Here is a 27,510-nt window from a genome sequence, read left to right on the forward strand (position 1 = left end):
CATTGGGCAGAGAACTCCACAGATTCACCACCCTCTGGGAAAAGCAGTTCTCCCTCATCTCCATCCTAAATATACACTCCCAAATCTTGGGGCTATGTTCCCTAGTTCTATTCTCACCTATCAGGGAAAACAACTTTCCTGCCTCTATCTTTATGTATCCCTTTCACAATTTTATGTTTTTATAAGACCTCCTCTCATTCTTCTGAATTCCAGTGAGTACAAGAATGATTTTTGTACCAGATTTTTAACCATTTATTCATCTCTACTATCTTCTTACTTCTTGCCTCACTAGCAGGTAGCACAGGAAGTCATCCTGACAGGTCCTGTTTTTTAGCTTTCCACCTAACTCCCTAATTTCCCTTTGCAGGTCCTCACTCCCAATGTTATTAGTACCAATACTGACCACACCATTAGATTTCTGAACGGTACGTGAACCAAGAGCACAAGTTGTCCCTCTTTTGCACAATTTATTTTTTAAGCTTATAGTAATTTTATGTCTTGAATTGTACTACTGCCACAAAAAATTCACAATATACACAAAATGCTGGAGAAACTCAACAAGTCAGGTAGTATTTATGGAGGGAAATAAACAGTGCTCTTTTTGGACCGAGACCCTTTATTAGGACATTCTGAAAATTAGTGATAATAAACCTGACTCTGATTCTGACTTTTGGCAATGCTCTCTCCCCTTTTTGAACTTACTTCGCCTGTTCAAAGACAATCTTAGCACTGTCACCATTTTGTAGTTTCACTCAGGGCCACAGAAACATCTACCTGTGTCATTGGCTGGAGAGTCCCTATCATTTTTGCTCGCCTAGTCTTTAATCAGTGCCACTGATCTGGCTGCTGCTGTCATTTTATGCTGAGAGGCTATTCCTCACCCGACTCCCGCCACAACTGTATCCAAAATGGGGCACTCTTTATCTGAGCAACCTGCCAAGAACTGGAAGCCATGAGAAAGATCAAATCAACACTGGAGAGAGATAGGAGGCACCTACCTCAAAACTGAGCAACAACATCAAACGTGCCCGACTGACTGTACTTAAATCCTCTTCAGCCCAGGTGAAGCAGCAATTTACTTGTAGATCTCCTAATTTTCACATTTGCAATGTACATGCAGGGTTCCTGAATTTCACTTCCTGTCCACTTCCATAATCATATGTGCACCTTTGGCAAAGTCCTGATCTTTCCCAGTACTTTGACCCTTAAGCTAAGACAGCTCATCAGGGCCCATTGTTAAAGTGGGGACCTGCCTGTCTTTACTGATTGTTCACAGTGATGTTACAAGTTTCATCGCTCTGCTTAAATTTGTGCAGGAAGGAGCCATACAATGATAAGACCAGAAGACCATAAGACATAGGAGCAGAATTAGGCCAATGAGCCCATTGAGTCTGCTCTACCATTCCACCAATACTGACTTATTACCAATCTCAATCCTATTTTCCTGCTATCTCCCCATAAACTTTGCCACACTTACTAATTGAGAACCTACCAGCCTCCACTGTAAATATACCCAACACTTAGCCTCCACAGCCATCTGTGGCGATGACTTTGACAGATTCACCACTCTCTGGTGAAAGAAATATTTTGTTATCTCTGTTCTAAAGGGACATACTTCTATCCCGAGGCTGTATCCTCTGCTCCCAGACTCCCCCACAATAGGAAACATCTTCTCCACATCCACTCTAGGCCTTCCAATATTCGATATATTTCAATCAGATCCTCCCTCATTCCAGTGAGTTCAGGCCCAGAGTCATTAGACATTCCTTATATGTTAACCCTTTTATTCCTGGGATGCTGAGACAGTCTAGCTGCCATATTCCACTTTGCGGTCATCAACTTGGAATGTTAACAACAGGAATACTGCAGATGCTGGAAATTCAAGCGACACACATCAAAGTTGCTGGTGAACGCAGCAGGCCAGGCAGCATCTCTAGGAAGAGGTACAGTCGACGTTTCAGGCCGAGACCCTTTGAAAGGTCTCGGCCTGAAACGTCGACTGTACCTCTTCCTAGAGATGCTGCCTGGCCTGCTGCGTTCTCCAGCAACTTTGATGTGTGTAACTTGGAATGTTATTTTTTTTCTTTCCACAGATCTGTTTGATCTGTTGAGTACTTGCATCAATTTTGTCACATATCTGTATTTCTTTGCTGTTAACTGATTAGCCATGTTGTCACTCTCCATGTCTTTCGATAAAGACAAAATAGTCACTGTGTCTGGCTTCCCAACAGTCAGAAAGAAGATACTTGTTCATGATGCCTTTGAGACACTGCTGAGGGATGTTACTGCTAAAGTCTTCTATAATTGCAACTCTTTTTTCATGCTGCTGATCTGCAGAGGGTGATCAGTCCGCTATTACTCTCAAACACTTTGTCCAAGCATGCGTTAACTTGGTTCCATTTATTACCTGGTTTGCCTCAAATGGGATGGTAGTGCAGTGGTTAGCACAATGCTGTGCAATACAGGGGACTCAGGATTATTTCCCCCTGCTGCCTGTAAGGAGTTTGTACATTCTCTTTGACTGTGAGGGTTTCCTCCGGGTGCTCTGGTTTCCTCCCACAGTCCAAAGATGTACCAGTTGGTCGGTTGATTGGTCATTGTATATTGTCTTATGATTAGGCTACCATTAAGTTGGGGGATTGCTGGGTGGTGTGGCTTGAAGGGCCGGAAGGAGCTTTGTATTTTAACAAATAAATCAATAAAATTAGATGATCATTTAGACAATGTCAAGGGCAGCATTGATCTCAGAAGTGATGAAGATTATAGTGTAGATTATATTTGTTAAGACATATTGACATGGGACTGTAGTTGAAAGGTTGAGTTTAGACAATGTCAAGGGCAGCATTGATCTCAGAAGTGATGAAGATTATAGTGTAGGTTATATTTGTTAAGACATATTGACATGGGACTGTAGTTGAAAGGTTGAGTTTAGACATTGTCAAGGGCAGCATTGATCTCAGAAGTGATAAAGGTTATAGTGTAGATTATATTTGTTAAGACAAACTGACATGGGACTGTAGTTGAAAGGTTGAGTAGTTTCAAGTTCCTTGGTATACACATCACCGAGGATCTCACCTGGACTGTACATGCCGGCTATATATAGAAAAACGCACAGCAGTGCCTCTTTCACCTCAGATGGCTGAAGAAGCTCGGCATGAGTCTCAAAATCCTCAGGACTTTCCACAGGGGCACCATCCAGAGCACTCTGACTGGCTGTATCACCATTTGGTACGGGAACTGTACTTCCCTCAATCGCAGGACTCTGCAGAGAGTGGTGTGGACAGCCCAGTGCATCTGTGAATGTGAACTTTCCACTATTCAGGATATTTACAGCAGCAGGTGCATAATTGTAATTCTATAAACAACTGCAGTCTTAGATTTCTTCTTTTCAGGTAACAAACACTTTCCACCCACTCTAGAAATTGTAGTTATTATTAGCTGGGTATTTAATTTATGGACAACAAGCAGTGTGGTAATTGTACTAATGCAATATTTTTATGCCATGTTGTATTGTTCATTATTTTTCACCTAACCTAAGTGAAGTTAAAACATGGTCACCTTTCTGATTCTTCTCAATGCATTACAGACTGCAGACAACCTAATGATATTCCTATGCTAGCCACCGTAGGTAATTGAATGTTAATTATTTTGAGCTGGAAATTCTACCAGTCTTCCTGCAGTCTGCTGGCAGAGGCAGGAGAGTGACAGAAGCCTAAGGCAAATAGTGTGAGTGAAGCAATCAATTTCAGACAACTATGCCTTTTCTCTCAGCAATTCATCGATCTCCCTGCAATATTAAAGCAGGAAATCAAGAAAAAACACCACCAGATTTTAGGGAATAATGTAAATAAAGATATATGGCCATATGACTGTTGTGCTCTGAGTAAATATCTTGCATCTTAACACCGATTTATCTGCTCCCCAACTACTGTTACAGGCAGGTCAGTCGTTCCTTCTGCCATTGAGAAATGACCAACAATATCGGCAAAGCATTCCTGTCACACTTGCAGTACATTTAGTTAGTTTGTGTAAATGCTGCACTTACCTGAAAGTAAGTGATTAACCATCCACGAAGGAGATTTTAAGTGGCAATTTTAAGTGGAAAATTCTAAATTGATTTACTAAAAGGCTGTGTCATATCGCAAGCACATTCAAGTAATGATTTAATGCTAGCCATACTGTGTGCTGCAGAGGGAGGTTTCAGGAATTACATAGACCTTAAAAAAACTCAAGATGTTTAATGGTGATGCCTGCATTGCATGGGACTAGAAGGAAATGCAGAGGCTGGAATCTGGAACAAAAAGAGCAAAATGATGGAAGAATTCAGTAAGTCAGGCAAATGATGGAAGAACTCAGCAAGTCGGTGGAGGGAAAAGGACAGATAATGCTTTATCTTGAGACGCTTCATCTAGACTGAAAGAGTGAGGAAATAGTCATTATCAGTCATATTAGTCATAGTCATTAGTCTTCGAGAAGAGGAGGAAAGAAGCAGTTATTAGTTAATTAGTTATAGTCAGAGAGGAGAGAATGAAGGAAGAAGGTACAGGAGCTTCAGGACTCTCACTACCAATTTTTGGAACAGGTATTACCCCTCAATCATCAAGCTCAGGAACCAAAGGCATTAACTTCACTCAACTTCACTTGCCCCATCATGGAAATGTTCCCACAACCTATGGACGCACTTTCAAGGACTCTTCATCTCATGTTCTTGATATTTATTGCTTATTTATTTAATATTATTATTTCTTTCTTTTTATATTTGCACAGTGTTATCTTTTGCATACTGTTTGAAAATTCAAGTTAGTGCGGGCTTTCATTGATTCTTTTATGGTTATTATTCGAATATGGATTTATTTATTGTTTATTTATTTGGAGATACAGTACACAACAGGCCCTCTGGCCCTTTGAGCCCCACTACCCTGCAACCCCTGACATTCCGAAGTCTAACCTAATCACAGGACAATTTACAACGGCCAATTAACCAAACTTGTCTTTGGACTGTGGGAGGAAACTGGAGCACCTGGAGAAAACTGACCAATTCAGGTGAGAATGAATAGAGATTCCTTAGATGTCAGGAATGAACACCAAACTCCAACACCCTGAGCTGTAAGGCTGTCATGCTAACTGCTATACTGTTTGTAAAAGCTGAGGTTATTGGGAAATAGTGAGGAAGTAGGGCTGATGGGTTGTAGGGAAACATGAAACTAGATGGTTTCCATTCTGTGCCCAGTTAGCATTCTCATGAGAAGTGGCAATAGGTAAGACAAAATGTCCTCTGCTGAGGAAGAGAAATCCTTAGAGTACCTGCTCCCTGTAAAATGACTGTTTATTGAGATGTCTGCAAGAAAATGAATTTCAGGTTTGTATATGGTGACAAATATGTAGTTTGATAACAAATTTACTTTGAACTTTGAAGATGAGTGGAGAGGGTGGAACAAGGCCTGACAAGAAAGAGATAGATCCAGGTGAGGATAATTGATAGGGATATGGAGGATGGAGAACTGGAAGTTGTGATGGTGTCTGGGAGGTGATAGGTGGAGGCTGTAGATGCCTGTCTGTTCTCCTCTTCTAGGTTCCAGATAATGGAAGGTGATACTGTGGGTTCTTCATGTGGGGCGAGGATTTTGGTTCTATTGTGTTATTAGTGATTATTTCTCACACACAGATGATCATAAAAATGGGGAGGTGGCATAGATGATCATTTCAAGGTGAAATCTCATCCTTCATGGATCTGGCCTGATCACTTCAGTGGAACTGATGTTTCTCTCTGCTGGTTGCTCTTCAAGCGAGGAATTTGTGGCTTGTGCAGCACACAATTTCTCCTTTACTGGCATAGATCGGAGATATTTGTGCAGGCATGCTATCTGGTCACATTGGATCTCCTTAAGGGGTATGTGCAGATATCAAAATATCCAACTGGGCAGCTTCAGGGCTCCCACTGAAGGGTCTCAGCTTGTAATGTTGACTGTTCATGCTGCCTGACCTGCTGAGTTCCTCCAGCATCTTATGTTGTTACTTTGGATTTGCAGCATCTGTAGAATCTCTTGTATCACAGTTACAGAGCTCACTGCAGACTACTCAAGCTGTATGTTTTCCAAAGGTGAAACTAACAAGAATGACTTTTCTCCACCTAGATGCCGACATACTCCTTCCACAGGGTTTCACTGGCAAGCAGAAATGACAACACTGCCACTCTTCACGTTACCTCCTTCTGCACAATGAAGGATAATATGTTGACCAAAATGATGATGTTTTGCAACAGTGCTAATGCACACATAATCATTTGAAACCAGAATTATAAATCAACTAATAGCTCTCCCACCACCCTGCCGAGGTTAGCACAATCAGTACAGTATCACCACATGGAAACTCTCTGCTGCAACAGTTTGAGATGCTGTCTCAAATCTCTAGTGATCCAAGTTTGATCCTGTGTGCTGGTAATTTCCCTTTGTGACCACATGCATTTCCTTGGGGAGCTCCAGTTTTGCCTACACATCTCAAAGACCCACTGCTAGGTTATCAGATGACTGTATCTTGCCCCTGGTGCAGATGTGTGTTGGGAGTATTATGAGAGGGGTGGGTGGAAGGTAGTGGGAATGTGAAAGAGAATAGCTTATGAGGAAATAAATGGCAGAAGAGGGGTGGTGGGAATGCTTTGAGAGCTAGTCTAGTCCTGATGGGCTTCTTTTAAGTTTTAAGAAGATAGGAGGTAACGTCATGTGGAATAATGGCCCAAGGTTACCGCACTCAAAATGACGTGGTTGAGAGAGAATAGTCATATAAAGAAAAACACAGAACTCAGGCTTTTCTCTGTCATAATGGAGACATAATTTTCCAGCCAAGCAGACCAATAAATTGAATAATACAGAACAATTAGTCAGAAACAATATCTATGAAACCACTGATTTTTAAAAAAATACAGCACAGTAACAAGCCTTTTGGGCATTTGGTTAATGTGTCATTAACCTAACTCTTTGCAATGTGGGATGAAACCAGAACACCAGGAAGAAACCCATGCAGTCATAGGGAAAACGTATAAAACTACTTACAGACAGTGGTGAAATTGAGCCTGGGTCGCTGGCGCTGTATTAGTGACACTCTAATTAGCATAAGAACCTCCCTAATTCACTCATGTCCTTAGAGAAAAAAATCTGCTGCCTTTATCCAGTAGGGCTAATGAGAAGGAAATAGATGGTTAAATATAGATGGCCTGAAACTTTGACTGCTTATTCCCTTCCATAGATGCTGCCTGACCTACTGAGTTCCTCCAGCATTTTGTGTATTGCTCTAGATTTCCTGCATCTGCAGAATCTCTTGTGCTAGTAGATGGTTAATTTCACCATGTACACATAGACATCTGGAAAGTAAAAATAAATACCTTTTTTTTCTACTTACATCTTGTGCATAACAGTTTGTGAGCATTTCCAGCATAACACTACCTTTACCATATATTGTAGCTTCTTGACCCCATCACTGCTTTCCTTGATTGTACAATCAAAGGGTGAAAGAGGAGATGGCAAGATTGTGTTTGGAGAAGTGTTGAAATTATATTTTCTCACTTAAGATGTAAATCAATCAGAGTTATGTCATGTATTGATTTTTTTCCCCTTTTTTCACTTAAGATATAATTCATGTGTGACATTATAATGTACTGATGCTTCAAATGCTTTCGATCTCCTCAGAAAATTTCAATTCCCTGACCCTAATTGCCTCATTTTCACCATGATGTCCAATCCCTATATACTCCTATCGAGAAGGCATTAAAGCTCTCTGCTTCCTCCTCGACAGCCACCTTCCCATCCACCACCACCCACCTGCATCTGACGAAACTCGTCCTCACACTCAACAAATTCTCTTTTATTTCCTTCCACCTTCCAAACTCAAGGTGTAGCCATGGGCACCCACATGGACCCCAACCCCAGCTATGCCTGCCTTTTCATTGGCTATGTAGAACTCTCCATATCCCAAGTCGTCCTTGGTAATGCTTCCCAACTCTATCTGCACTACATTGATGACTGCATTGGTACTGCTTCATGCGCCCATGCTGAGCTCTTCAATTTCATCAACTTTGCATGCAGCCAGCCCTGGGAGAAAAAAAAAAGCTTGTTTAGTTTTACCCTATCTTTGCCCCTCATGATTTCATACACGTCTAAAATTACCGCTCATTCTCCTAGGATTAAAGTCCTAGCCCCCCAAGCCTTTCTCCATAACTCAGTCCCATGAGTCCCAATAACATAAACTTGCTCTGTGTGCTTTCCCAGTTAATGGCAGCCCTCTTACCATAGGGTGACCAAAACTGAACACAGTGCTCCAAGCACGGTCTCAGCAGCATCTTGTACAGCTGCAACACAACATTCCATTTTCTGTACACAATACTCTGACTGACGAAGCTCAAATATATTAACAACTCAATGCAAATTTACAGTAACAAAGATGATTTTCTTGGGTAGAATCTCATTTGTTAAAAACTTCTTTATGTATCAGTGAGCGTGCATTATATAGAAAGCTATGGAGATAAAGGACAATAGCATTGGTTTTTCACAGAACTATTGATTGCACCATGTCAGCTGTGTTTCTATGGAATAGGAATGAATTACATGGCTAATCTGACTGAAGATTTCAAGACTCTCAGATGTATGACTGAGCTGGAGAACAGATCAGGTCATATCTCAAACAAAAGGATAGGTTCTTTAACCAACACACATCAAAGTTGCTGGTGAACGCAGCAGGCCAGGCAGCATCTGTAGGAAGAGGTACAGTCGATGTTTCAGGCAGGGACCCTTCGTCAGGACTCGTCGACTGTACCTCTTCGCACAGATGCTGCCTGGCCTGCTGCATTCACCAGCAACTTTGATGTGTGTTGCTTGAATTTCCAGCATCTGCAGAATTCCTGTTGATAGGTTCTTTAAAGTGGAAAAGTCCTTATGAGCTGAAAGCAAAGGTAATAATATGAGAGTCCAAAATGATGTACTTAGCACAGTGAAAGAATATCCCTGAACAAGATTAGGCCAAAAGCATAAGATACAATGGCAGGAAAGATAGTGTAGGTCTTGCTTAGAGATACGTAGTGGTAAAATCACTTTAATCTCAACCTGTAAGAACCAGAAGTAACCATCGTTGAGCACTTTGTTTCATTAATAAACATTGCAGTTTTCATCACTTCTTGAATCAAGATCCTGTAGCCAAAAAAAAAGTCAAGGTGTTAAACATGCAAGGTCTGACATTAAAACATGCATGTAAGATTGTTGTTGATGGAAGTGCTGTCCAAGAATGCCAAAAAATGCCATCCACCAGAAACACACTGTTTGTGACACCTGGTGTCAGGGAGCATCAGGATAAATGAACATGGTAATAGCCCCAAGTTCAGAGCCTATTGATGTGACAATTCAGTCTATTGCTGCCATTGCATTACTCACCTTAGCCAATTGTTGGGATTGTTGAGAGAAAGATTACACTTCAATGGCCTGCAAATCAAAGGCTAAAACAACCACAAAAGTAATTTTATCTGTGATTCAACAAAGCAACACAGAAGACATCATTGTTGCAGGCAATGAATGACTAGAATTGTGAAGCATCTTTGCCACAAGCAATAGTGCCAGGAACAGACTTTTGAGTACAGGTGTTAATTAACATGCAAATTATGAATGCCCCAAACTGCTCAGAAACAATTCAACACAATTACTTCAGCAAGTTCAAACATATAATATTGGCAGAAAGCACTGACAAAATAAATGTTTTATCTAATGAGATTTTACAATCAAGAGGGTAAATGATGTTCACAGAGCTGCATTACAGACAGTGAATGTAATCACCCACCGTTATAGTAACTATGAAACAGGCCAACTTTACTGAGGAAGGACCAGCTGAGACCGTCCTTCCCATTAAAGATGGCATGTTTCATAGCTTGTTACAGTAGTTGAGAGCTTAATTTGTGGGTTTTTTTTGCATTAGAAAGGAACAAAAGGTGACAGTTACCTGCTTAAATGATTGTTGTCTGGTCGCATTAACATCAACCATTTGAGTGGCTGGTGACAGACTACATTAAAGCCTTACTCCCAACTACATTGAACCCTTTCCAGTTCGCTTATTGCTCAAATTGATTCACAGATAATGCAATAGCTTCTGTCCTATTCCACCTGAAGAATGGGGTCTGATATGGCAGGCTGCTGATTATAGAATTCATTTCGGCATTTAACACCTTCATACCCCAGAAACTGGTGGGGAAACGGTTCTCACTGGGTCTCAACCTCTCCCGCTGCAACTAGACACTGAACTTCTTACCAGATAGGCCGCAGTCTGCGCATATGGGCAGCATCTTCTGTGGTCCTATTATGCTGAGCACTGGGGCTCCCCAGCGCTGTGCGATTAGCCCGCTGCTGTTCACACTGCTGACACATGACTCTGTCGCAGGATTCAGCTCAAACGGTGCCATCAAGTTTGCAGATGATACAACAGTTGTTGGCCTTGTCAACAACGATAATGAGATGGAGTACCGAAGGGAAGAGAGGTAGCTGGTGGATTGGTGTAAGAACAACCTAAATCTGAACGTGGAGAAGACCAAGGAAGTCATTGTGGACTACAGGAAGGTGCAGATGAACTAACCCCAACTGCGAATGCATGGCTCCTTCGTAGAGAAAGTTAAGTTCTCCAAGTTCCTAGGAGTTCACATCATGGATGACCTCACCTGGTCCCTTAATATCAACTCCCTGAACAAAAGGCCACAGCAGCACCTCTACTTCCTAAGGAGATTGAGGCAAGCGAGGTCCCCCACCCCCCAACCATCTTAACTGCATTCTACAGAGCACTACTGAGAGCATCATGACAAGCGCCCTTCGTCTGGTATGGAAGTAGACGAGCGTCAGTCCAGAAGTCCCTACAATGGGCTCTAACAACAGCTGACAGGATCATAGGGGTCTCCCTACCATCCATCGGGGACATTAATCAGCATCGCTGCATACATAGGACCCTTAGTATTATTGAAGATCCCACCCATCCATCCAGCATCATCAAACAAGTGAGAATCTGCAGACGCTGGTAATTGAAGCAACACACACAAAATGCTGGAGAAACTCAGCAGGCCAGGCAGCACCTATAGAAAAAAGTACAGCCAACCTTTTGGGCCAAGACCCTTCAGGACTTCCGAGACTTGGGTTGTTCTTCTTACACCAATCCACTTCCCCTCAGTACTCCATCTCGTCATCGTTGTTGACAAGGCCAACAACTGTGTGTCACCTGCAAACCTGATGACACGGTTTGAGCTGAATCCTGTGACACAGTCATGTGTCAGCAGTGTAAACAGCAGCAGGCTGAACACACAGAGCTGGGGAGCGCCGGTGCTCTGCGTAGTGGGACCAGAGGCATTGTTGCCCACATGCACTGACTGTGGTCTTTCTGGTAAGAATTCAGTATCTAGTTGCAGAGAGAGATGTTGGCCTGTTGCGTTCCTCCAGCATTGCGTGTATGTTGCTTGGACATCCAGCATCCCCTCTGACTTTCTGCCATCAGTCAGGAGACTCCGATGCATAAAAAAAAGAATGGTCAGGATAGGAAATAGTTTCGTCCCTCAGGCCGTTAGGCTTCTGAACTCACTGCTGCATTGCATTTAAAGTGCCACTGGTTAATCCGTTCTATACCTTACAATAGTTAACTTATGCACTTTAGCTTGTTACTTATGTATGATTCATATGTAGATTTTATGCTTTCTTTCTTAAGTTATTATGTGTTATGTGTTCTATTGTGCTTTATGCCTCTGGTTCAGAGAAATATTGTCTCATTTGACTGTATCCATGTATATAGTTGAATGACAATAAACTTGACTTGACTTGACGTGACTTGCTATGCTTAGAGAAAATTCCAGTGCTGCAATGCCTACAGCTCCAATGAATGAAATGGAAAACCAGTCTATTATAAGTCCAGACCAATCCAATTAACTCTGAAAAATCAAGTTGAAAGGAGTGAGAAAGGCAGGAATAATGTTTAAAGGTCAAGGAAAATTTATTATCAAAGTGCATATATGTCACCATATACTACCCTGAGATTAATTTTCTATACAACATAATCAATGGAAAATGATACACAATGACTGATAAACAACTAATGTTTTTTTACACATTTGTAAATGTGTAAAAGATGTGTAAAATGCAAAAAAAAGTAATATTGAGAACAAGTCCTTAGGTGAGTTGTATAGTTCCATGTCTATGAAAACAGATCAGAATGAATATGTCAAAGCAATAGAAATAAATAGCAGTCAAACCTAAAAATATAGCAGATATCAGGCCATCCTCAGGGATGATGCAGTGTTGTGCACTATTTCTTCTAGACCTTTGGCAATCATGCTCATGTATTTACGTCAGGCATTGGAAAAGAAAGTTGATCAGATGTGGAGCATCGAGTAACAAAATACATTGCATAAATACAAGGGATGTTTAGTTAATGAAGCTGTTTTAAATCTCACAATACCACTAGTGAGTTGAAAATGCTTCAAAAAATTGTATAGGTGTAGTAGTTATCTATATGATGAAAGATGGACAAAAGAAATCTAGGCAGCAAAATTATACATACATTGAATAGTATGAATTTGAATTAGTAATTTTCAAAGAAAGGAAATTCCATTTGCTTTTACTAAGCAATTTTTTTTCTAGTCAAGTTTATTATATGCACAAGTAGAGACATGCACAGGTACAATGAATAATGTGCAACAGCATTACAGGCACATAGCATCATATATTGTAAGCAGTAAATATGAGGAAAAAAGTTAAATTAAACATAAATTATACACAATCTTTACAAGAAATTCCAAAAAAAGTCCATTTCACTGCAAATTGATCAGACTGTAGTGGTGATTAGGGTTTTGCTAGTTAGTTCAAGATCTGAGTTGTTACAGAACAGTATTTGTGAAGTTTGTGGAGTGGGACTTCAGGTCTCTCTACCTGCTGCCCAATGGAAGTTGCAAAAAGATGGGGTAGTACAGCTGATGGAGGTCTTTGATGTGGTATGTTGCCTTCTTGAGCCAGTACCTCCTGTAGATACTAGCGATGGCGGAGAGGACTGTGACTGTGATGTATTGAGCAGAGTCCATTTCTCTCTGCAGTTTTTTGCACTCCTGTTCTTTCAAGCTACCATGCAGACCATGATGCAACCATTCGGGATACCTTCAACAGTACAACTGTAGAAGGCTGTTTGAGTGTCCAATGACAAGCCAAACCACTTTAACCTCCGAAGTAAGTAAAGGCACTGCTGCGATTTTCTTATGACTGCATCGTGTAATTATAAATGATTGGATGGAGTACATAATCTATTAGTTTCATTATGGCAAGGGTAAGGGTGATTATTTAAAGAGATGTAAGAATTTTCACAAGTGTACTTGGAACAATATGTTATTTGTTACTAAAAAAAATGGTTGGCTGTAGCATATGAAGAAATTGGCTTACTGGTGGTTCTCAGGAATGGACCCTTACATAACCTGGGGACTGTCAGCACTTAGATCTTAATTTCAAAATAAACGTTATTAATAATATAATAAATTTACAGAAACAAAAGCACAGAGTAAAACTCTTTCCATTCTTACTGTTAACACATTCAGTCTGTTAGCACTTTTGTAAGGTCCAGCACAACTGCTAGCCGTGCAGCCCTCTGGGGTGAATCACCCTTTCATTGTTTGAGGGGCCTTCCCACCAGGCTCAGCCTCTCCATGTCCAGAGGCCAAACAGTCCTATTCTGTGGTTGTTGCCCACATAAACTTTGCATTGTCTGCTCCAAGCTTCAGCTTATCTCTCGTCACGTATTCCTGCAGCCTGGAATGTTCCAGTCAATAGCTGTCTGTACTTGCATGTGCACAATGGATGTGATGACCACAGGACTTCCAGAAGATCATTCCAACCAAGCTGAGCTGAGCTCGTCAATTTCGTCGACTTTACTTCTAACTTCCACCCAGCCCTCAAATTCACTTGATCTATCTTGGACCCCTTTCTCGATCTCTCAGTCTCCATCTCTGGAGACAGACTGTCCACTGACATCTTCCACAAGCCCACTGACTCTCATAACTACCTCAACTATACCTCTTCCCACCCTGCCCAATGCAAAAATGCCATTCCCTATTCCCAGTTTCTCCGTCTCCGCTGCATCTGCTCCAAGGATGAGATTTTTTGTTCCAGGACATCTCATATGTCCTCTTTCTTTAAGGATCGTGGTTCCCCTTCTGCTGTCATTAATGATGTCCTCACCCGCCTCTCCTCCATTTCCCGCACTTTGGCCCTCACCCCATCCTCCCGCCACCACAACACGGACAGAGTTCCCCTTGTCCTCAGCTACCACCCCACTAGCCTCTGGATCCAACACATTATCCTCCGCAACTTCCACCACCTTCAACAGGACCCCACCACTAAGCACATCTTTCCCTCTCCACCCCCTCCACTTTCTGCAGGGATCAGTCCCTCCGCGACTCCCTGGTCCACACGTCCCTCCCCACGGATCTCCCACCTGGCACTTATCCCTGTAAGCGCAAGTGCTACACTTGTCCCTACACCTCCTCTCTTGCCACCATTCAGAGCCCCAAAACAGTACTTCCAAGTGAGGCAACACTTCACTTGTGACTCTATTGGGGTCATCTATTGCATCTGGCGCTCCCGGTGCGGCCTCCTCTACATCGGTGAAACCCGACGCAGACTGGGGGACGGCTTCGTCGAAATCCTCCGCTCCGTCCGCCAAAACAGACAGGATCTCCCAGTAGCCACCCCCATTCAGATATGTCCATACATGGCCTCCTCTACTGCCATGATGAGGCTAAACTCAGGTTGGAGGAGCAACACCTCATATACCGTGTAGGTAGTCTCCAGCCCCTTGGTATGAACATAGAATTCTCCAACTTCTGGTAATTCCCTCCCCCTCCCTTCCTCTATCCCTATGTCACTCTGTCCCCTCCCCCAGCTGCCTACCTCCTCCCTCTTGGTTCCGCCTCCTTCTACTACCCATTGTGTTTTCCCCTATTCTTTCTTCACCTTTCCTGCCTATCACCTCCCTGCCTCCCTTCCTCCACCCCTTTATCTTTCCCCTTACTGGTTTTTCTCCTGGAACCTACCAGCCTTTTCCTTCCCACCCTCCCCCCACCTTCTTTATAGGGCCTCTGCCCCTTCCCTCTACAGTCCTGACGAAGGGTTCCAGCCCGAAATGTCGATCGATCTTTTCCACTGATGCTGCCCGACCTGCTGAGTTCCTCCAGCGTGTTGTGAGTGTTATTCAAACCAATAAGCACCTAATACACTCACTGCAATAATGAGGAGCAAGATGCAGTCTGGTGGGTCAGCATCACTTATGAAGCATTGCATTGCAATGCCAGAATAGCAGATTAAAGCCAGAGTGTATATGTACCTTTAAACAATTAATACACTGTGAGTTGTAACTTTGACCTTTTGTTATGCCAGAAGTGCAGGGATCTCCAACCTTTTTTGCACCGTGGACTGGTTTAATATTGACAATATTCTTGCGGACCGGCCGACCGGGGAGGTGTTCAAGTAGGGTTAAACTCCCCTCAACATGTCTTTTACAGCTAGGGTTGCCAACTTTCTCACTCCCAAATAAGGGACAAAAGTAGCAGTCAAATCCCAGGACACTTTACCCCGGGAAAAGACTACCATGACCATGAAGCCTTGCGTGGGCACCTGTGTGCGCATGCGTGACGTGCGCATGCGCGTACATGCCAATTTTTTCCCCACAAATTTGGTTTTGCATTCATCTTCCTGACTATACTGTACATACATTATTTCTACTTTATATAGGCTGTGTATTTATCATATCATTCCTGCTTTTACTATATGTTAGTGTTACTTATTTTCGGTTTTGTGTGTTATTTGGTATGATTTGCTAGGTTATTTTTTGGGTCTGGGAACGCTCAAAAATTTTTCCCATATATATTAATGGTAATTGCTTCTTCGCTTTATGCCATTTCGGCATGAAAAGTTTCATAGGAGCGCTCCACCTTAGCTGGGAAATACAGGACAAGGGCGGACCCGTATGGGACAAACCAATTTAGCCTAATATACGGGATGTCCCGGCAAATACGGGACAGTTGTCAACCCTATGTTCAAGTTCAACAGTGCATGACAGGGAATGAGGAAAATGTGCAGCTGACTCGTACCATTTCCCCATGGCCCAGTAGCAGATGCTTTGCGGCCTGGTGGTTGGGGACCGCTGCAGAAGTGAATGGTTGCTGCCTTACAAAAAGGATGTTCTATTGATACCTCTGTTCATTTACCTACTGAAGCTTTAGAGAGATCATAAGACCTTGGAGCAGGATTAAGTCACTTGGTCCATTAAGTCTGTTCCACTATTCCATTATGGTTAATTTATTACCCTTCTCAACGCCACTTTCCTGCTTTCTCTCCATACCTTTTGATGCCCTTACTAATCAAAAGCCTATCAACTTCTTTAAATATACCAAATGATTTGGCCTCAACAACATTCTGGGACAATGAATTCCACAGATTCATCACCCTCTGGCTAAAGGAATTCCTTTTCATGCCTGTTGTAAGGGGATATCCTATTTTGAGCCTGAGCCCCCTGGTTCCAGATTCCCCCCACTGTAAGAAACATCCACTCCACATCCTTGTCTACTCTATCTAAGCCTTACAATAGGTTTCAATGAGATCCCAACTCCCCTTCCCATTCTCTAAACTGCAGGGAGTAGAGACCCAGAGACATCTAATGTGACTTATATGCAATGTTCCCTCTAATTTTTAGCAGTCAGTGTGGGCAAAAATCTTATGTTGTGCAATTTTTTTTCCTGTGACAAAAGTACGTGCGCACTGAATGCAACATGGCACAGTTTATGTAGGTTTACAAAATATTTGACATAAAACTGCACAGAATAACAAAAAAAATACATATTTCAGTCAGTTATTTTTTTCTCTCTCCTGTCTTTGGCATTTACCCATTCTTTGTAAACTCTATCTAGACTGATAGAATCCAATCGATAGCTTTTGATTCTCATTAACATATCCAAATGACATTCACCTAAACGGTTTCTCAGCTTGTTTTTGAGTTGATTCATTAGGCTAAAACCTTGCTCACAGTCCACACTAGACGCAAGAAAGGTTCCCTCAATGTCCATCAACTGTGCAAGGTCGCAAAACTGTTCATTTTGAAGTACAAATGCCACCATTTGAGAAAAGTTTGAAATCAGTTTGGATTTAATTTTTTCTTGCACAGAAAATTTGAAATCATTAATCTGTCTAACTATTACAGTATTTTCAGCGAGAAAATCATGATATTTTAGACAAGGCATTAACTTGTTCATCGCCAAAACTTTAACTTTGTCACTCCACAAAACATTGTCTCCCAGATACTGCTTTATTATCTTCTTAATTTTGCCTCACGCAAAATGAAGTGAATCATTTTGATTCACTGATTAGTGTGTCAGGCCACTCTTTTTCAGCATCTTGCACAGTGCAGCCAGTTCATCAAAGACATCACTTAAAACTTTGTCTGTGATGTTTATCAATTTCTTGTGACAGTATTTAGCCACAGGGTCATTTGACTGATCTTTTTCAATAAAAACTTGGTAAGTTATTTACAGGATTTGAAACAGATCTGTGTAAACTTTACGATATGAACACTGTCCACCAAAGGTGGCTGCTGCCGTGATACAGCTGTACAAACCGGAACGGGAAAGGTGAGGTGACGTAAATTAGTGACATGCATTGTGGTACTTGAAAAACCGACTAACTAGTTAACAGAAACATTTAGCTAAAAGATTATTTTCAAAAGTATAATTATTACTGCATTATTTTAGGTAACTAATCTTTTGTGCACACATTAATTTCCTTTCTGCACTGGTTGAAAAACGTGTGTGCGCGTGTATACGTACACAGCTTATAGGAACATAGCTCATATGTTAACCCTTTCATTCCATGATCATTCTCATAATTCTCCTCTGGATCCTCCCCAACGCCAGCATATCCTTTCTTAGATAAGCGGCCCAAAAGTGCTCACAATACTCCAAGTGAGGTCTGACCAATGCCTTATAAAACTTTGGCTTTACATCATTGCTTTTATGTTAGTCCTTTTGAAATGAATACTGGACTGGACTGGACCCTCCACCACTAACTGTCTATTTCCCTCTATGGATGACTCTTGATCCATTGAGTTCCTCCAGTGTTTTGTGCATTGCTATGGATTTCCAGACTCCGCCTTCTCTCCTTGTGTCTACCATGATGCCTGGATGTCTTTCAAACATATATTAATCGGTGTCAACTGTGGGTACAAATTCAGCAGAAGATGCTTGAATTGAAGCTGAGCTCAAAAAGATAAACCTAAAACAAACTGAAAGGTGAAAGTCTGAAAACAGAACATTCTGGAAACGCTGAGTAGGTCAGCTGCTTCTGTGGATAGAGAAATGGTTAACATTTCAGCTCAAGGATTGTAAACTTAAAATATTAACTCTTTTTCTTTACAGAGATGTGACTGAGTGTTTCCAACATTTTCTAGTTTTAGTTAAAAATGGTACGCCTTTTCTTACATTGGTGACTAAAATCCCATAGCATTTCATTGTGTGTAAAGTGCTTCAGAAGATCTGAGCTGTGGAAGCTGCTATGTAAAGTCAATTCTTTCTTGTATTAAAAACTTACAGAAGAGTAAGTTTGAAAGATGGTGAAGCTCTTTCTTAGCATAGAACGCCACTTTGTGGAAGGCAAATTGAGTGTAGAACAACTACAATACTCAGAATTTTACTAACAGAGTTCTTTCTGCGATCTTAATAACTGGCTTCAAAGCCAGTAATGCAGGCTGTACCCATACAGTTTGAAAAATCCTTGCTCTCTTTGCCTGCTTTAGAGGACACAAGGAAGGCCCGACTATCCGTGATAAAATAGGCACTACCCAGCCAAATCTCAATACTAGCCCCTTTTTTTTCACTGGTTTAGTGAAATTCAATTTCATCATGAGCAAGTTTTAGCACCAGAGGTAACAAGGAAATCCTCCATTACTCATTTCTTCATACCACCATATTTGCATTCTTTTCCATTTAAATTAGCACCTGAAGGAATATATCTGCTCTGCTCTGAAGCAGTAAGGCTTTGGAATTGTAAGAGGACATTTATTTGCATGCAGCATGCCTCTGCATAAGTTCAGTGTTTTATGCAGTTAATTTTCCCCTTGCATTTAGTTAAACCAAATATAAAAGTCTGGTTTTGTTCAACATAATCAATAACACAGAAGGATTGTTACCTTGATTTAATTAACTGGACAAGTGCCAGCCACTTGATGTATTAGCATGCATGGTTGCTGTCAAGAGTCCAAAGATAAAATACTAAATTAGCAATGCTTTCTTGTTAATCTAACATAATCTGTGGACTTTATTTATCAGGCTCTATAAATGACGTCATTTAACCAGTTTTCTTCTGATTTGAAGGAATTTCACAATAGATTGCCAATCCATATTTGTATTTTATTACATGCAATTAAACATTTGTGGCATTGTTGACCAGTTTCTCATTGTGCAGGCATTGGGATTTGTCCAGAATGACCACTCTTATAAAGTAAATTCAATCAAAATTAAGATAGAGTATGCTTAGCAAGCAAATATAAAGTAGCTAATTACTGATGTTCTGATTTTGCTCATTAAATCCAGCACCTGGTATGTCTGCTTTCAGCGGATAACTCCTTCAACTTTGAGTCAAAGGTTTATGAGTTCAAGTCCCACTCCAGAGGATGTGCACAAAATTGACACCTTTATTAGAGTCTAGTTCTGAGTGAGATGGCATCCTAGAGATCCGATATTAAACCAAGGTGTTGCCTGCTCTCTTCATGTGGATACAAAGGCAGCAAATGCGAAGAAGAGATTATTTTCCACTTTTCCTAATCACTAGTGATGGAAAGCACTAATGTGTTCATTTACATTTTTCCATTTGTTGGATCTCACTGCTCATGACAGCTTTCGCATAACAATGTAAAAACTTTTTTAAAAAAATCCTATCAGTGGGAACCAGACCCGCTCATAGCATTCCTTGGAGCAACAAGCTCCCTATCTTCAGCCAATATGTATGAAAAAATGGCTGTATTATTTGGAATAGTGATTGCTAAGAAGTTAATCCTGCACATGTGGAAAATGGACTCTGTGCCTACATACTATCTGTGGCTGAGAGAACTGGCAAATACTTTACATTTGGAGAGACTGAGACTATATAATGAGGACAGAGGAGACACCTTTGAAAGGATATGTGGTCCTGTATTGGATTTTCTTACGGGGTGAGGACTGAGGCTTTTGGTGCGGTGCACCTCTGCTGTGTATGTTTACTTTTGCCTTTATATTTTTCTCCCTTTTGCTGCTCAATATTTAATTTGATTTTGTTATGGTCATGGTTTTTGTGGATATGCTGTATTTTTTTTGTGTTTGTTTTTTGTTTGCAATAAATAAAAATAAAAATAAATAATTTAAAAGAAAAATCCTATCGAACTGACTCCAATGGACTCTTAGACATCCTAATGTTATGAGAGATGCTTTAGGAATAAATATTTCCTTTCTGAAACAAACATAATTTGCACAGTGATATCAAAGTATTCTCTGATCAATGAAAATCAGAGTGTCTCATTGCTCATACTTGTGGAAACAAATCTGTTCACTAGAGTAAAAATTCTAAAGGAAATGTAAAAATTTCATAAATGATGCTGGATTGGTTACAGAGTTGAAGGATTTCATCTTTCTGGTTAAACTAGAGAAACAATGGTTGTTCTTGGAGGAATGAAGTCTGAGAGAAGTTTTGAAGTAGAAATAAAAGAACATAAGACCATAAGATATAGAACCAGAATGAGGCAATTTGGCCCATCGTGTCTGCTCCACCATAGATAAGATAGATAGATAGATACTTTATTGATCCCAAAGGAAATTACAATGCCATGGTAGCATTACAAGTGCACAGATATACAAATATTAGAAGAGAAGTAAGAAAGAATAAAAAATAAGTTGCCTCAATAGTCTAACAGGAGGGGGTTGAGGGTAAGAATGACCTCATATGGTACTCTTTGGAGCAGTGCAGTTGTCTTAGTATATTACTAAAAGTGCTCCTCTGTTCAACCAAGGTGCCCAAAAATGCAATGATTTGCCATGACCCTAATGCGAGGGTCCCTTTTTCTACCATAGCCTCCATTGTGTCCAGTTTGACTCCTATAACAGAGCAAGCCTTTCTAATCAGTTTATTAAGCCTGTTGGCATCACTGTGCCAATGCCATTGCCCCAGCACACCATCGCATAGAAGATTGTACTGGTGACAGCAGGCTAGTAGAACATGTGAAGGAGAGACCTGCATACTCCAAAGGACCTCATTCTCTTCAGGAAGTCAGGGCGACTCTGGCCTTTCTTGTACACGGCCTCTGTGTTGGTGTTCCACTCTAATCTGCCATCCAGGTGCACTCTCAGGTACTTGTAGGTCCTCACCACACCCATGTCCTCACCATAAATAGTAACAGGGAGCAGTGCAGGCTCAGTCTTCCTAAGGTCCATCACCATCTCCTTTGTCTTACTGATGTTGAACTGCAGATGATTCAGCTTGTACCATTTGATCCAATTTTCCTCTGAGCCCCATTCTCCTGCCTTCTCCCTGTATCCTTTCATAAGACCAATCAAGAATCTACCAAACTCTGCTTTAAATATACATAATGACTTGGCCTCTACAGCTGCCTGTGGCAAAGAGCCTCACAGATTTACCACTCTCTGGCTAAAGAAATTCCTCTTCTTCTCCATTCTAGAAGGACACCCTCTATTCTGAGGCTGTGTCCTCTGGTCTTAGACTCTCCCAACATCTCCACATCCACTCTATCAAGGCATTTCACCATTCGATAAGTACCAATGAGGTCACCCCTCATTCTTCTGAATTCTAGAGGATTCAGGCCCAAAGCCATCAAAAGATCTTCATATAATAATCCATTTAATCCCGGATTCATTTGAATCCTCTTCAGTTTCAACACATCCTTTCTAAGATAAGGGGCCTAAAGCTGCTCATAATACTCCAAGTGATGTCTCACTAGTGCTTTATAAAGTTTCAACATTATATCCTTGTTTATATATTCTAGTTCCTCTTGAAATGAATGCTAACATTGCATTTGCTTTCCTCACCACAGACTCAACCTACAATTTAATCTTTAGGGAATCCTGCGCAAGGACTTCCAAGTCAGTTTACATCTCAATTTTTTTGTCTTTTCTCTCCATTTAGAAAATAGTCAACCCTTTCATTTCCTCTGTCCCTAGAGCTGAAGGAGTTATGAGGAACCAAAGGAGAAATTGTTGAGGGAGAGGACCAGTTCTGCCAGATGGAGGAGGGTGGTGGTGGAGGGGGACAGTTTGATTCTTTTGTTGAGGCAGAAGTGAAGAGCTATAGGAACTTCTTGATGGGGGATAGAAGTGTATATGGACTGGAGGTCAAAGGTGAAAGTGAGATGGCCAGGGCCAGGGAATTGCAAGTTGTTGAGGAGATCTGTGAAGTGTTGTGGACGTCAGTGGGAAAGGACTGTATCAAGGGGGATAGAGGTGGGAATGGACTGAACGAAGAAGTACTATGCATTAGTATTCCTCATTTTCTGCCTGTTAACTAGTACTCGATTCCTGCCAGTGTATTTCCGTGATATAGAAAACAAAAATGTTAGAAACACTCAGCAAGTTAGGTAGCTTCCATGGAAAGAGAAACAGTTCACACTTTGGGTCCAGGACCCTTCCTCAGCATGAATTATTAATAAATTAACCAATTATTTCTCTTACTATGTGTCTGCCTGACTTGCTATGTATGTATAGAATTTCTGTTTCATTTTACGTTGTCATATTTTCTGTTTAATTTTTAATTCTTTTTCTATTATCTCTGATACACATGCTCTAATTTAGTGTGGTATATTACTAAAGGTTTTCTGCTAGTTACAATCACATCAACTGCCTCTTCCTTATTTATTCTGCTAGCAAGAATTTCAAAAAATTCCAGCAGTATTGTCAGACTGATTTCTCTTGCATACACCCATATAGATCCTACCTATTGTACTTCAAAGGTTAAAAAAACAGATCAGGAGAAATGTCAAATGAGCTGCTGACTCAGCTTTGACTGTTGAATTATGTCATGATCTAATGCTATCATTTCTTATGGATCTTGGTGCAAATGCCTAACCTTACTCCATGTTTATCAAGATGCTGAAAGGTAAGACCCATTGAACTGTGGACAGTTCAATGTGTGGGAATCATTGCAAACATCAATTGCCTTTGCATTACACAACATACGAGATAAGCTATCTCTGCTTTGTAAAGTTGTAAGTTTTTATTCGACTATGTTATGGTGGCCTAAATTTTATAAAGACTTTTAATTAGTGTAGAACAGACATTTTGCACAGTACATAAACCTTTTTGATTTTCACCCACATAGTTCCAGAGGAAATTGTCTTCTCCTAAAACAACCGTAATTGTTTCAAGATGCTTCAAGCTAATTGTGCATAAAATGCAATTAATGTTAATGTTGCATGAACTGTCTAATAGGCAATTCATCCAGAGATCCTACAGAGTTTTATGTATAGTCAAAGTAATAAATATACGAGATACGTTAGCCTGAACAAGAGTGATAAAAAAAGCTTTTCAGCATTGAATGATGAAACTATAAGCAGTTTAGAAGATCAGATTATTGTTTGTTAACAGATTAATATTTATGAAGTGCAGAACAATTTGTTTCTTGAGTTTTCCACATTAGGAGGAGTGATGTGTGTGTGTTTTTTTTTTATACCCTGCTTATAAAAGACTTTATTTACATAGCATCTTTCATGTTTTTTCAAGGTGCTTTAAAGCCATTGAAGCTAGTCACTGCTGTGAAACAGGAAAAATGCATCTAACTTCTGCATTGAATGGTCCTATAAAAGTCATTGCATTTACATTGGATCATCTGCTTTTGTGACATTTTCCAATAAACGTCAGCCAGGATACTTGGTATAACTTCTTTGCTCAAAACTATGGTGTTGAGGGTGGAGAACGGAGTACCTGTTTCCTCATCTAGGTTTGTAGGGAGTCTCATTTGTCTGTCAACACCAACAAAATAACCTGTGCTTGGTTGCAAAACTTCAGTAATAATCAGATCTGTTGTGTATGTGGCCTGGTTACACAACAATGCTATTAATAAAAATGCTGGAGATGGGAGCTAAGTTTCATGGTTCTTTGCTGGTATAATCCGAACTCGGCACACGTATACAGATCAATACGTGCCTAATAGCACATGCTCAATATGAGCCTAATAGCGCATTCAACGACGTGTTACTAAAACATAAAGTAGTCCCTTATTATACTGTAGGTTATACGGTACACTCCTCCCCTTTTATTTTAATAATGTATCAATTGTTCTTTTTTTAATTGGAGCACTATGCTAAACAAATATGTTTACCCTTAACATACAAATGCCTACCATTTGTTTACTTAGTAACTTAATAATATCAAATTATAACAAGCCTTTTTTTCACTTTTGGTCTAAGACTCATTTATAACTCAAGTCTCTGGGGGGGGGGTCTTCTCTGCCTCTCCAGGCAACATCTGTCAATAAACTTGTTTGTTTTAATACAGATTTCCATATAAAAGTCATGAAAAGTTGACCTCTGAGCATAGGGAGTTAAGAAGATGTGCGCCTCCAACTTGCTAAGAGTTCTAGGCAGCAGATCGCCTCCATATAATGAAGACTTCTCTGTGCAGCTGTCCTAGGTATATATGGATCTTTGTGCAATCACTTGTCTTCCTTACCCATATCTCATTTGTTCCAACTGAGCTAATTACACAGCCAATCTTCATATTCTCCTTAGATTCCAAATAGGTAGCCTGACCTTTATGATACCATCTCTTAGCATAATATAACTTTCCATCTTCTATTCGTGCTTCATATCTTTGTGCTGGTGATTGAACAGGAGTGCTGGGAAGATGCTCAGGAGAAGACGGAGATGCTGGTCTTTTCAGAGATTTACACTTATTGAGAGTTCACAGATCTTCCATTATCTGTTCATCTGTTAACATGTAATTTAGCTGCACAGGTGCAGGTTTTCGTCTTTTGTCTGTAATTGGAATAGGGTCATTAGGTCTCCTTCTTAGTTTCCTAGTCATTATTGGCTTTAGCTCCATAGAATCTCCTGTGAGTTCCATTGTTAGCCTCTCATTCTCAATCATCTTTTTCTTTGCTTCTAACTCAATCTTTTTATCTTCAAATTCCTTTATGTTGCTTTCTTCTCTTTAAGAAAATTCCTTTCCACTTGTTCTGTCTCTAGTTGCAGAAAAAGCTCTGCATTTCGTATTCTTTCCTTGTATTGTTGATCTAGTTTCTTCATCCTTTTCTGATACTCCTTCAAAATGCCTTGCTGTAACTGCTGCAGCTGTCTTTTGAGAGATGTCAATTTCTCTTGGTAGGTCTGCTCTTTTACTTCCAGGTAGTCTTCATCATCCTGCTGATTGGCAAAATCTGTCTCCCTTGCATCCGCTGTATCTTCATCCGAGTCGCAGCCACGGATACTGTGTTCACCCTCACCATCGACACTGTCTAGCTCCTCCTTGTCATTGTAATAGTGAGATTATGGGTGAGAGGAGAACTGCAGACATCTTCCCCGTTGAGCTGCCCTCCTTTGTTAATACAACTAGTGCCTTGATGGTATGCCAGTCCAACTGGATTTTCCTGAGCTATTCATGTCCCAGCAACAGTTGTCCTCCATTTTTCAATGCATAGAGGTTCAGCTGCTGTGTTTTGTCTCTGTAGGTCACTGTCACTTTAATTTTATCTTTGGGATGCACTTTCTGTCCTGTGTAAGTCTTTAGCAGTAGTTTAGTTTGTTTCAGAGGTATGTGAGAAAACAGTCATTTGTAGTCATGTACAGAGATCACTGTTAAAGCAGAGCCTGTGTCCAACTTCATTTTCAGTCTCACACCTGCCACTTGTGGAGTGATCCTTATTACTCTTCGATGATCAGTCTCTTTCACGCTGTGAAGTTGCAGACAAGACAATTCACTTTCGTCTGAGTCATTTTCGTCAGAACTGCTTTCTTCCAGTTTGTGTACATTGTTGTGTTTTCCTTTCTGGGGTTTTGTGTTTCTATGTATTTTGTCCTTTTTCTGCTGTTTACTAGCTTTGCATACTCTGCAAGTGTGGCCCTGTTTGCCACAGTTTCTGCTTTCTTTGTCTTTAAACCAACAGTCATCAGGGTCATATGACATGTTCCCACAACGATAACATTTCTTTCCATCATTTCTGTTCAGTGACATTTTATTCGTAGCATATTCTAGAGATTTTTGTTGTATCTCTGAAGCACCCCGTGCTGCTGTTTCCATTGATATTGCAATGTTCAGCGCCTTCTCTAATGTAAGGTCCTTTTTTCACCCAGGAGCTGCTTCTGTGTGGTTTCACAGTGCATGCCAACATTAAGCTGTCCCTCAATGTGTCTGATAGACCAGCTCCAAATTGATAATGTTCTGATAATTTGCACAATTCAGCACAATATTCAGAAATGCTTTCATTTTTGCTGATTCCATTTGTGAAACTTAAATCTTTCAGCAATGACCAGGGGTTTGTGGTTTAAATGCTGTTGGGGAGTGTCTACTATTTGCTTGAATGTTTTGTCAGCTGGCTTTTCAGGGGTTAACAAGCTCTGTAGCAACCGTATGGTTTTGCTCCCATAATACTGACGCTAGCTTTCTTTTCATCATTAACATCATTAGCCTCACAATATAACTCCACTCTCTCAATGTAATTTACTCAGTCTTCAATGCCACTATCAAATGATGTAATGGTTCCAATTATCACCAGCTTTGTTATATTAATTTAGCCCTGTTTTCCCCTTGTTTTCTTTTTGACCTGTGTTCTTTTTGCTAGCGCCATGAGCGCACCCCGTCTAGATGTGTGTGTGTCGCTCCTTTGGGACAGGCAGATCCTCAGTCCCTGGGGGTCAGCGCCAGCTGTGTTCTCAGCTGGACGTGCTGCAGCTCTGACTGTGTCACTTGGTCTCCCAACGTTCCTGACCCCGGCTGTTTTCCCGTTTCCTTTCAGACTCGCGGCCTTGCTCTGCCTCCTTCTCCCGCTCCTTAGCTCATTCCTTGCGCTCTTCCTCAGTGTGTCGTTACCAACTAAAACACGACATTCCGATAAGATGTAGGTTCATTAACCTCGTCGCCAATTTGTTGTGTATGTGGCCTGGTTACACAACAATGCTATTAATAAAAGCGTCGGAGATGGGAGCTACGTTTCATTGTTCTTTACCGGCATAATCCGAACTTGGCACACACGTACAGATCAATACATGCCTAATAGCACATGCTCAATATGCGCCTAATAGCGCATTCAATGATGTGTTACTAAAATATAAAGTAGTCCCTTATTATACTGTAGGCTTTGTATCTTGTGTTATACTGTACAAGATCCATAGGATTACCAAAACCCAAAAGTAAGTGTTAAGGTCATACAATGTGGAGGCAGGCCCTTTGGCCCAATAGGCCAATGCCAACCAAGGCACCAATCCAAATGAGTCCCATTAGTCCCTTCA

General features: G+C 40.9%; 1 pseudogene; it reads right to left on the minus strand.

Annotated features, from left to right (window-relative positions):
- Positions 1-24,643: 24,643 nt before the first annotated feature.
- On the minus strand, positions 24,644-25,189 carry LOC134359025 (sin3 histone deacetylase corepressor complex component SDS3-like; annotated as a pseudogene).
- Between the last annotated feature and the right edge of the window lie 2,321 nt (positions 25,190-27,510).

The sequence above is a fragment of the Mobula hypostoma genome, chromosome 2 (assembly GCF_963921235.1).
Source record: "Mobula hypostoma chromosome 2, sMobHyp1.1, whole genome shotgun sequence".
Lineage (NCBI taxonomy): Eukaryota > Metazoa > Chordata > Chondrichthyes > Myliobatiformes > Myliobatidae > Mobula > Mobula hypostoma.